At 40.8% G+C, this 11,350-nt stretch overlaps 2 non-coding genes across 2 annotated transcripts; one reads left to right on the top strand and one right to left on the bottom strand.

Moving 5' to 3' along the window:
* The first annotated feature begins 5,556 nt into the window (after positions 1–5,556).
* On the top strand, positions 5,557–5,664 carry LOC130963754 (small nucleolar RNA R71). Its single transcript, XR_009079872.1, has one exon. It is a non-coding gene; the product is annotated as a small nucleolar RNA R71 (small nucleolar RNA).
* A 3,868-nt stretch (positions 5,665–9,532) lies between these two features.
* LOC130964792 (small nucleolar RNA R71) lies at positions 9,533–9,640 on the bottom strand. The gene has a single exon (XR_009080865.1). It is a non-coding gene; the product is annotated as a small nucleolar RNA R71 (small nucleolar RNA).
* Positions 9,641–11,350: the final 1,710 nt, after the last annotated feature.

The raw sequence follows: 11,350 nt of genomic DNA, 5'->3' as shown, positions 1-11,350 counted from the left end.
GAATCCAAGAGATATTCACTAGAGCTTTGATTGCTTGTAGAACAAGAGTGGTTGTCAGTCACCTTGTTCATGAGTGAGAATGATGATGAGTGTCACGGATCATCACATTCATCAAGTTGAAGAACAAGTGATATCTTGGACAAAGAACAAGAAGAATTGAATAGAAGAACAATAGTAATTGCATTAATACTCGAGGTACAGCAGAGCTCCACACCTTAATCTATGGTGTGTAGAAACTCCACCATTGAAAATACATAAGAACAAGGTCTAGGCATGGCCGAATGGCCAGCCTCCCAATGATCTAAGATAGCATAAAACACGAAGGTAGCTACCAAGATATCAAATACAATAGTAAAAGGTCCTACTTATAGAAAACTAGTAGCCTAAGGTGTACAAAAGATGAGTAAATGACATAAAAATCCACTTTCGGGCCCACTTGGTGTGTGCTTGGGCTGAGAAAATGAAGCATTTTCGTGTAGAGACTCTCCTTGGAGTTAAACGCCAGCTTTTATGCCAGTTTGGGCGTTTAACTCCCATTTAGGTGCCAGTTCCGGCGTTTAACGCTGGAATTTCTTGAGGTGACTTTGAACGCCGGTTTGTGCCATCAAATCTTGGGCAAAGTATGGACTATCATATATTGCTGGAAAGCCCAGGATGTCTACTTTCCAACGCCGTTGAGAGCGCGCCAATTGGGCTTCTGTAGCTCCAGAAAATCCACTTCGAGTGTAGGGAGGTCAGAATCCAACAGCATCTGCAGTCCTTTTGAGTCTTTGGATCAGATTTTTGCTCAGATCCCTCAATTTCAGCCAGAAAATACCTGAAATCACAGAAAAACACACAAACTCATAGTAAAGTCCAGAAAAGTGAATTTTAACTAAAAACTAATAAAAATATACTAAAAACTAACTAGATCATACTAAAAACATACTAAAAACAATGCCAAAAAGCGTACAAATTATCCGCTCATCACAACACCAAACTTAAATTGTTGCTTGTCCCCAAGCAACTGAAGATCAAATAGGATAAAAAGAAGAGAATATGCAATGAACTCCAAAAACATCTATGAAGATCAGTATTAATTAGATGAGCGGGGCTTTTAGCTTTTTGCCTCTGAATAGTTTTGGCATCTAACTCTATCCTTTGCAACTCAGAATGATTGGCTTCTTTAGGAACTCAGAATCCAGATAGTGTTATTGATTCTCCTAGTTAAGTATGATGATTCTTGAACACATCTACTTATTGAGTCTTGGCCGTGGCCCAAAGCACTCTGTCTTCCAGTATTACCACCGGATACATACATGCCACAGACATATAATTGGGTGAACCTTTTCAGATTGTGACTCAGCTTTGCTAAAGTCCCCAATTAGAGGTGTCCAGGGTTCTTAAGCACACTCTTTTTGCCTTGGATCACAACTTTATTTCTTTCTTTTTTTCTTTCTCTTTTTCTTCTTTTTTTTTCTTCGGTTTTTTTTTTTCGCTTGCTTCCTCTCTTTTTTGTATTCACTGCTTTTTCTTGCTTCAAGAATCATTTTTATGATTTTTCAGATCCTCAGTAACATGTCTCCTTTTTCATCATTCTTTCAAGAGCCAACATTCATGAATCACAAATTCAAGATACATATGCACTGTTTAAGCATACATTCAGAGAACAAAAGTAATGCCACCACATCAAAATAATTAAACTGTTATAAAATTCAAAATTCATGCAATTCTTTTTCTTTTCAACTAAGCACGTTTTTATTTAAGAAAGGTGATGGATTCATAGGACATTCATAACTTTAAGGCATAGACACTAAGACACTAATGCTCACAAGACACAAACATAGATAAACATAAAGCACAATTTTCGAAAAACAAGAAAACAAAGAACAAGGAGATTAAAGAACGGGTCCACCTTAGTGATGGCGGCTCTTTCTTCCTCTTGAAGATCCTATGGAGTGCTTGAGCTCCTCAATGTCTCTTCCTTGTCTTTGTTGCTCTTCTCTCATGATTCTTTGATCTTCTCTAATTTCATGGAGGAGAATGGAGTGTTCTTGGTGCTCCACCCTTAGTTGTCCCATGTTGGAACTCAATTCTCCTAGGGAGGTGTTTACTTGCTCCCAATAATTTTGTGGAGGAAAGTGCATCCCCTGAGGTATCTCAGGGATCTCATGATGAGAGAGGTCTCTTGTTTGCTCCATCCTTTTCTTGGTGATGGGCTTGTCCTCATCAATGGGGGTATCTCCTTCTATGTCAACTCCAACTGAATAACAGAGGTGACAAATAAGATGAGGAAAGGCTAGCCTTGCCAAGGTGGAAGACTTGTCCGCCACTTTATAGAGTTCTTGGGCTATAACCTCATGAACTTCCAATTCTTCTCCAATCATGATGCTATGAATCATGATGGCCCGGTCTAGAGTAACTTCGGACCGGTTGCTAGTGGGAATGATTGAGCGTTGAATGAACTCCAACCATCCTCTAGCCACGGGTTTGAGGTCATGCCTTCTCAATTGAACCGGCTTGCCTCATGAATCTCTCTTCCATTGTGCGCCCTCTTCACATATGACTGTGAGGACTTGGTCCAACCTTTGATCAAAGTTGACCCTTCTAGTGTAAGGGTGTTCATCTCCTTGCATCATGGGCAAATTGAATGCCAACCTTACACTTTCCGGACTAAAATCCAAGTATTTCCCCCGAACCATAGTAAGATAGTTCTTTGGATCCGGGTTCACACTTTGATCATGGTTCTTGGTGATCCATGCATTGGCATAGAACTCTTGAACCATCAAGATTCTGACTTGTTGAATGGGGTTGGTAAGCACTTCCCAACCTCTTCTTCGGATCTCATGGCGGATCTCCGGATATTCACCCTTTTTGAGTGAAAAGGGGACCTCGGGGATCACCTTCTTCAAGGCCACAACTTCATAGAAGTGGTCTTGATGCACCCTTGAGATGAATCTATCCATCTCCCATGACTCGGAGGTGGAAGCTTTTGCCTTCCCTTTCCTCTTTCTAGAGTTTTCTCCGGCCTTGGATGCCATAAATGGTTATGGAAAACGAAAAAGCAACGCTTTTACCACACCAAACTTAAAAGGTTTGCTCGTCCTCGAGCAAAAGAAGAAAGAAGAGAGTAGAAGAAGAAATGAGGGAGAAGGGGATGGCTTTGTATTCGGCCAAAGAAGGGGAGAAGTGGTGTTTAGGTTGTGTGAAAATGAAGGAGTGAAGAAGGGTATTTATAGGAGAGAAGGGAGATGGAGTTCGGCCATTATGGGTGGGTTTGGGAGGGAAAGTGGTTTGAATTTGAAGGGTGAGGTTGGTGGGGTTTTGTGAAGGATGGATGTGAGTGGTGAAGAGAAAGATGGGATTTGATAGGTGAAGGGTTTTTGGGGAAGAGGTATTGAGGTGATTGGTGAATGGGGGAAGAAGAGAGAGGGTGGTGGTGGGGTTGGTGGGGATCCTGTGGGGTCCACAGATCCTGTGGTGTCAAGGAAAAGTCATCCCTGCACCAAATGTTGCTCAAAATCACGTTTTGAGTCATTTCTGGCGTTAAACGCCGGGCTGGTGCCCATTCCTGGCGTTTAACGCCAGTCTGGTGCCCCTTTCTGGCGTTAAACGCCCAGAATGGTGCCAGACTGGGCGTTAAACGCCCAACTGCTAGCCTCACTGGCGTTTAAACGCCAGTGAGTTCTTCCTCCAGGGTGTGCTGTTTTTCTTCCTGTTTTTCATTCTGTTTTTGCTTTTTCAATTGATTTTGTGACTTCTTATGATCATCAACCTACAAAAAACATAAAATAACAAAAGAAAATATATAAAATATAATCATTGGGTTGCCTCCCAACAAGCGCTTCTTTAATGTCAGTAGCTTGACAGAGGGCTCTCATGGAGCCTCACAGATATTCAGAGCAATGTTGGGACCTCCCAACACCAAACTTAGAGTTTGAATGTGGGGGTTCAACACCAAACTTAGAGTTTGGTTGTGGCCTCCCAACACCAAACTTAGAGTTTGACTGTGGGGGCTCTGTTTGACTCTGAATTGAGAGAAGCTCTTCATGCTTCTTCTCCATGGTGACAGAGGGATATCCTTGAGCCTTAAACACAAAGGTTTCTTCATTCACTTGAATGATCAGTTCACCTCCATCAACATCAATCACAGCCTTTGCTGTGGTTAGGAAAGGTCTGCCAAGGATGATGGATTCATCCATGCACTTCCCAGTCTCAAGGACTATGAAATTAGTAGGGATGTAATGGTCTTCAATCTTAACCAAAACATTCTCTACAAGTCCATGAGCTTGTTTTCTTGAGTTGTCTGCCATCTCTAGTGAGATTCTTGCAGCTTGCACCTCAAAGATCCCTAGCTTCTCCATTACAGAGAGAGGCATGAGGTTTACACTTGACCCTAAGTCACACAGAGCCTTCTTGAAGGTCATGGTGCCTATGGTACAAGGTATGGAAAACTTCCCAGGATCTTGTCTTTTTTTGAGGTAATTTCTGCCTAGACAAGTCATCCAGTTCTTTGGTGAGCAAAGGAGGTTCATCCTCCCAAGTCTCATTTCCAAATAACTTGTCATTTAGCTTCATGATTGCTCCAAGATATTTAGCAACTTGCTCTTCAGTGACATACTCATCCTCTTCAGAGGAAGAATACTCATCAGAGCTCATGAAAGGCAGAAGTAAGTCCAGTGGAATCTCTATGGTCTCATTTTGAGCCTCAGATTCCCATGGTTCCTCATTGGGGAACTCATTGGAGGCTAGTGCACGCTCATTGAGGTCTTCCTCAGTGGCGTTCACTTCCTCTTCTTCCTCCCAGAATTCGGCCATGTTGATGGCTTTGCACTCTCCTTTTGGATTTTCTTCAGTATTGCTTGGGAGAGTACTAGTAGGGAGTTCAGTAATTTTCTTGCTCAGCTGACCCACTTGTCCTTCCAAATTTCTAATGGAGGACCTTGTTTCAGTCATAAAACTTTGAGTGGTTTTGATTAGATCAGAGACCATGGTTGCTAAGTCAGAGGGATTCTGCTTAGAACTCTCTGTCTGTTGCTGAGAAGATGATGGAAAAGGCTTGCCATTGCTAAACCTGTTTCTTCCACCATTATTGTTATTGAAACCTTGTTGAGGTCTTTCTTGATTCTTCCATGAGAAATTTGGGTGATTTCTCCACGAAGAATTGTAGGTGTTTCCATAGGGTTCTCCTAGGTAATTCACCTCTTCTATTGAAGGGTTCTCAGGATCATAGGCTTCTTCCTCAGATGAAGCTTCCTTAGTACTGCTTGGTGCATTTTGCATTCCAGACAGACTTTGAGAGATCAAATTGACTTGTTGAGTCAATATTTTGTTCTGAGCCAGCATGGCATTCAGAGCATCAATCTCAAGAACTCCTTTCTTCTGACTTGTCCCATTGTTCACAGGATTCCTTTCAGAAGTGTACATGAATTGGTTATTTGCAACCATTTCAATTAGCTCTTGAGCTTCTGTAGGTGTCTTCTTCAGGTGAAGAGATCCTTCAGCAGAGCTATCCAAAGACATCTTGGATAGTTCAGAGAGACCATCATAGAAAATACCTATGATGCTCCATTCAGAAAGCATGTCAGAAGGACATTTTCTGAATAATTGTTTGTATCTTTCCCAGGCTTCATAGAGGGATTCTCCATCCTTCTGTCTGAAGGTTTGGACTTCCACTCTAAGCTTACTCAATTTTTGAGGTGGAAAGAACTTTGCCAAGAAGGCATTGACTAGCTTTTCCCAAGAGTCCAGGCTTTCTTTAGGTTGAGAGTCCAACCATATTCTAGCTCTGTCTCTTACAGCAAAAGGGAAGAGCATTAGTCTATAGACCTCAGGGTCAACCCCATTAGTCTTGACTGTGTCACAGATTTGCAAGAATTCATCTGAAAACTGATGAGGATCTTCTAATGGAAGTCCATGGAACTTGCAATTCTGTTGCATTAGAGAAATTAATTGAGGCTTAAGCTCAAAGTTGTTTGCTCCAATGGCAGGGATAGAGATGCTTCTCCCATAGAAGTCGGGAGTAGGTGCAGTAAAGTCACCCAGCACCTTCCTTACATTGTTAGCATTGTTGTTGTTTTCGGCTACCATGGGTTCTTCCTCTTTGAAGAGTTCTGTTAGGTCTTCTACAGAGAGTTGTGCTTTAGCTTCTCTTAGCTTTCGCTTCAAGGTCCTTTCAGGTTCAGGGTCAGCTTCAACAAGAATGCCTTTGTCTTTGTTCCTGCTCATGTGAAAGAGAAGAGAACAAGAAAATATGGAATCCTCTATGTCACAGTATAGAGATTCCTTTAGGTGCCAGAGGAAAAGAAAAGTAGAAGACAGAAGTAGAAAATTCGAACTTATTAAAGAAGATGGAGTTCGAATTTTGCATTAAGGAATAGTGTTAGTCCATAAATAGAAGGATGTGAGAAGAAGGGAAGTAATTTTCGAAAATTAAGTAAAAGATTTTGAAAACATTTTGAAAAACATTACTTGATGTTCGAAAATAAAAGTGGGAAAGAAGTAAAGTGATTTTTGAAAAAGATTTTGAAATTAGAAATAAAAAAGATTTGATTGAAAACTATTTTGAAAAAAAGATGTGGTTAAGAAGATATGATTGGTTTTAAAAAGATGTGATTGAAAAGATATGATTTGAAAACAATTTTAAAAAGATTTGATTTTAAAAATTAATGACTTGCCTAACAAGAAAAGATATGATTCAAACATTAAACCTTTCTCAACAGAAAAGGCAACATACTTGAAATGTTCAATCAAATCATTAATTGTTGGTAAGTATCTTTGAAAAAGGAAAGAAATTGATTTTGAAAACATTTGATTGAAAAGATATGATTTGAAAAAGATTTGATTTTGAAAAACTTTGAAAACGTGAAAAAATTGATTTTGAAAACAAAATCTTCCCCCTTGTGCCATCCTGGCGTTAAACGCCCAGAATGGTGCACATTCTGGCGTTTAACGCCCAAACTACTACCCTTTTGGGCGTTAAACGCCCAGCCAGGTACCTTGGCTGGCGTTTAAACGCCAGTCTGTCTTCTTCACTGGGCATTTTTGAATGCCCAGCTTTTTCTGTGTGATTCCTCTGCAGTATGTTCTGAATCTTCAATTCTCTGTATTATTGACTTGAAAAGACACAAATCAAAAATATTTTTGGATTTTTAATAATAAGGAATAATCAAAATGCAACTAAAATCAAATAACAATGCATGCAAGACACCAAACTTAGCAGTTTGTATACTACTGACACTAACAAGATGAGAATGCACATGAGAAACAACAAAACACTCAAGTCAATAAAATTCAAAGATCAAAACAAGGAAATCATCAAGAACAACTTGAAGATCAATGAAGACACATGCATGAATGCAATAAGAACAGAAACATGCAATTGACACTAAACTTAAGATGAGACTCTATCCTCAAACAAGAAATATTTTTGGATTTTATGATTTTGTAATTTTTTTGTGCTTTTTTCGAAAATTAAGTGAAAACGAAAATAAAGGTATCAAAATTCTTAATGAGAATTCCAGGAATCATGCAATGTTAGTCTAAAGCTTTAGTCTAAAGGAATTAGACATGGCCGGCCAAGCTTCAGCAGGACATTGCATTCAAGAGCTAAATTGATGAGAATCAATCAGCTTTGGTGATGATAAGAACATCACCTTTGAAACACTAGAATTCATTCTTAAGAACTCTGAAGAAAAATACCTAATCTAAGCAACAAGATGAACTGTCAGTTGTCCATATACAAACAATCCCCGGCAACGGCGCCAAAAACTTGGTGGCGTGAAATTGTGATCACTACAACTTCGCACAACTAACCAGCAAGTGCACTGGGTCGTCCAAGTAATACCTTACGCGAGTAAGGGTCGATCCCACGGAGATTGTTGGTATGAAGCAAGCTATGGTCACCTTGTAAATCTCAGTCAGGCAGACTCAAATGGGTATGGTGATGAACGAATAAAACATAAAGATAAAGATAGAGGTACTTATGTAATTCATTGGTAGGAACTTCAGATAAGCGTATGAAGATGCTTTCCCTTCCGTCTCTCTGCTTTCCTACAGTCTTTCATCCAATCCTTCTTACTCCTTTCCATGGCAAGCTTATGCAAGGGTTTCACCGTTGTCAGTGGCTACCTCCCATCCTATCATTGGAAATGTTCAACGCACCCTGTCACGGCACGGCTATCCATCTGTCGGTTCTCAATCAGGCCGGAATAGAATCCAGTGATTCTTTTGCGTCTGTCACTAATGCCCCGCCTTCAGGAGTTTGAAGCACGTCACAGTCATTCAATCATTGAATCCTACTCAGAATACCACAGACAAGCCATCAGTTCTCGCCTATACCACGAAGACTCTGATCTCACGGAATGGCCGGCTCGTTTGTCAGGCGAGCACTCGGTTGTCAGGCGATCAACCATGCATCGTGTTATCAGGAATCCAAGAGATATTCACTAGAGCTTTGATTGCTTGTAGAACAAGAGTGGTTGTCAGTCACCTTGTTCATGAGTGAGAATGATGATGAGTGTCACGGATCATCACATTCATCAAGTTGAAGAACAAGTGATATCATGGACAAAGAACAAGCGGAATTGAATAGAAGAACAATAGTAATTGCATTAATACTCGAGGTACAGCAGAGCTCCACACCTTAATCTATGGTGTGTAGAAACTCCACCGTTGAAAATACATAAGAACAAGGTCTAGGCATGGCCGAATGGCCAGCCTCCCAATGATCTAAGATAGCATAAAACACGAAGGTAGCTACCAAGATATCAAATACAATAGTAAAAGGTCCTACTTACAGAAAACTAGTAGCCTAAGGTGTACAAAAGATGAGTAAATGACATAAAAATCCACTTCCGGGCCCACTTGGTGTGTGCTTGGGCTGAGCAAATGAAGCATTTTCGTGTAGAGACTCTCCTTGGAGTTAAACGCCAGCTTTTATGCCAGTTTGGGCGTTTAACTCCCATTTAGGTGCCAGTTCCGGCGTTTAACGCTGGAATTTCTTGAGGTGACTTTGAACGCCGGTTTGGGCCATCAAATCTTGGGCAAAGTATGGACTATCATATATTGCTGGAAAGCCCAGGATGTCTACTTTCCAACGCCGTTGAGAGCGCGCCAATTGGGCTTCTGTAGCTCCAGAAAATCCACTTCGAGTGCAGGGAGGTCAGAATCCAACAGCATCTACAGTCCTTTTGAGTCTTTGGATCAGATTTTTGCTCAGATCCCTCAATTTCAGCCAGAAAATACCTGAAATCACAGAAAAACACACAAACTCATAGTAAAGTCCAGAAAAGTGAATTTTAACTAAAAACTAATAAAAATATACTAAAAACTAACTAGATCATACTAAAAACATACTAAAAACAATGCCAAAAAGCGTACAAATTATCCGCTCATCATTGACCCTGAGGTCTACAGACTTATGCTATTCCCTTTTGCTGTAAGAGACAGAGCTAGGACATGGTTGGACTCACAACCTAAAGAAAGCCTAGACTCATGGGAAAAGCTAGTCAATGCCTTCTTGGCAAAATTCTTTCCACCTCAAAAATTGAGTAAGCTTAGAGTGGAAGTCCAAACCTTTAGACAGAAGGAAGGAGAATCCCTCTATGAAGCTTGGGAAAGATACAAACAATTGATCAGAAAGTGTCCTTCTGATATGCTTTCTGAATGGAGCATCATAGGTATTTTCTATGATGGTCTCTCTGAACTATCCAAGATGTCTTTGGATAGCTCTGCTGGAGGATCTCTTCATTTGAAGAAGACGCCTGCCGAAGCTCAAGAGCTAATTGAAATGGTTGCAAATAACCAATTCATGTACACTTCTGAAAGGAATCCTGTGAACAATGGAACAAATCAGAAGAAAGGAGTTCTTGAGATTGATACTCTGAATGCCATATTGGCTCAGAACAAAATATTGACTCAGCAAGTCAATTTAATTTCTCAAAGTCTGTCTGGAATGCAAAATGCACCAAGCAGTACTAAGGATGCTTCATCTGAAGAAGAAGCTTATGATCCTGAGAACCCTTCAATGGAAGAGGTGAATTACATGGGAGAACCCTATGGAAACACCTATAATTCTTCATGGAGAAATCATCCAAATCTCTCATGGAAGAATCAAGAGAGACCTCAACAAGGTTTCAACAACAATAATGGTGGAAGAAACAGGTTTAGCAATGGCAAGCCTTTTCCATCATCTTCTTAGCAACAGACAGAGAATTCTAAGCAGAACCACTCTGACTTAGCAACCATGGTCTCTGATCTAATCAAAACCACTCAAAGTTTCATGACTGAAACAAGATCCTCCATTAGAAACTTGGAGGCACAAGTGGGTCAGCTGAGCAAGAAAGTTACTGAACTCCCTCCTAGTACTCTTCCAAGCAATACAGAAGAAAATCCAAAAGGAGAGTGCAAGGCCATCAATATGGCCGAATTTAGAGAGGAAGGAGAGGAAGTGAACGCCACTGAGGAGGACCTCAATGGGCGTGCACTGACCTCCACTGAGTTCCCGAATGAGGAACCATAGGAATCTGAGGCTCAAAATGAGACCATAGAGATTCCATTGGACTTACTTCTGCCTTTCATGAGCTCTGATGAGTATTTTTCCTCTGAAGAGGATGAGTATGTCACTGAAGAGCAAGTTGCTAAATACCTTGGAGCAATCATGAAGCTAAATGACAAGTTATTTGGAAATGAGACTTGGGAGAACAAACCTCCTTTGCTCACCAAAGAACTGGATGACTTGTCTAGGCAGAAATTACCTCAAAAGAGACAAGATCCTGGGAAGTTTTCAATACCTTGTACCATAGGCACCATGACCTTCAAGAAGGCTCTGTGTGACTTAGGGTCAAGTGTAAACCTCATGCCTCTCTCTGTAATGGAGAAGCTAGGGATCCTTGAGGTGCAAGCTGCAAGAATCTCACTAGAGATGGCAGACAATTCAAGAAAACAAGCTTATGGACTTGTAGAGGATGTTCTGGTGAAAGTTGAAGACCATTACATCCCTACTGATTTCATAGTGCTAGAGACTGGGAAGTGCATGGATGAATCTATCATCCTTGGCAAACCCTTCCTAGCCATAGCAAAGGCTGTGATTGATGTTGATGGAGGTGAACTGATCATTCAAGTGAATGAAGAGTCCTTTGTGTTTAAGGCTCAAGGATATCCCTCTGTCACCATGGAGAGGAAGCATGAAGAGCTTCTCTCAAATCAGAGCCAAACAGAGCCCCCACAGTCAAACTTTAAGTTTGGTGTTGGGAGGCCACAACCAAACTCTAAGTTTGGTGTTGAACCCCCACATTCAAACTCTAAGTTTGGTGTTGGGAGGTTCCAACATTGCTCTGAGCATTTGTGAGGCTCCATGAGAGCCCTCTGT

The sequence above is a fragment of the Arachis stenosperma genome, chromosome 2 (genome assembly GCF_014773155.1).
Source record: "Arachis stenosperma cultivar V10309 chromosome 2, arast.V10309.gnm1.PFL2, whole genome shotgun sequence".
Taxonomy (NCBI): domain Eukaryota; kingdom Viridiplantae; phylum Streptophyta; class Magnoliopsida; order Fabales; family Fabaceae; genus Arachis; species Arachis stenosperma.
This window is presented reverse-complemented; position numbering and strand designations above follow the sequence as displayed.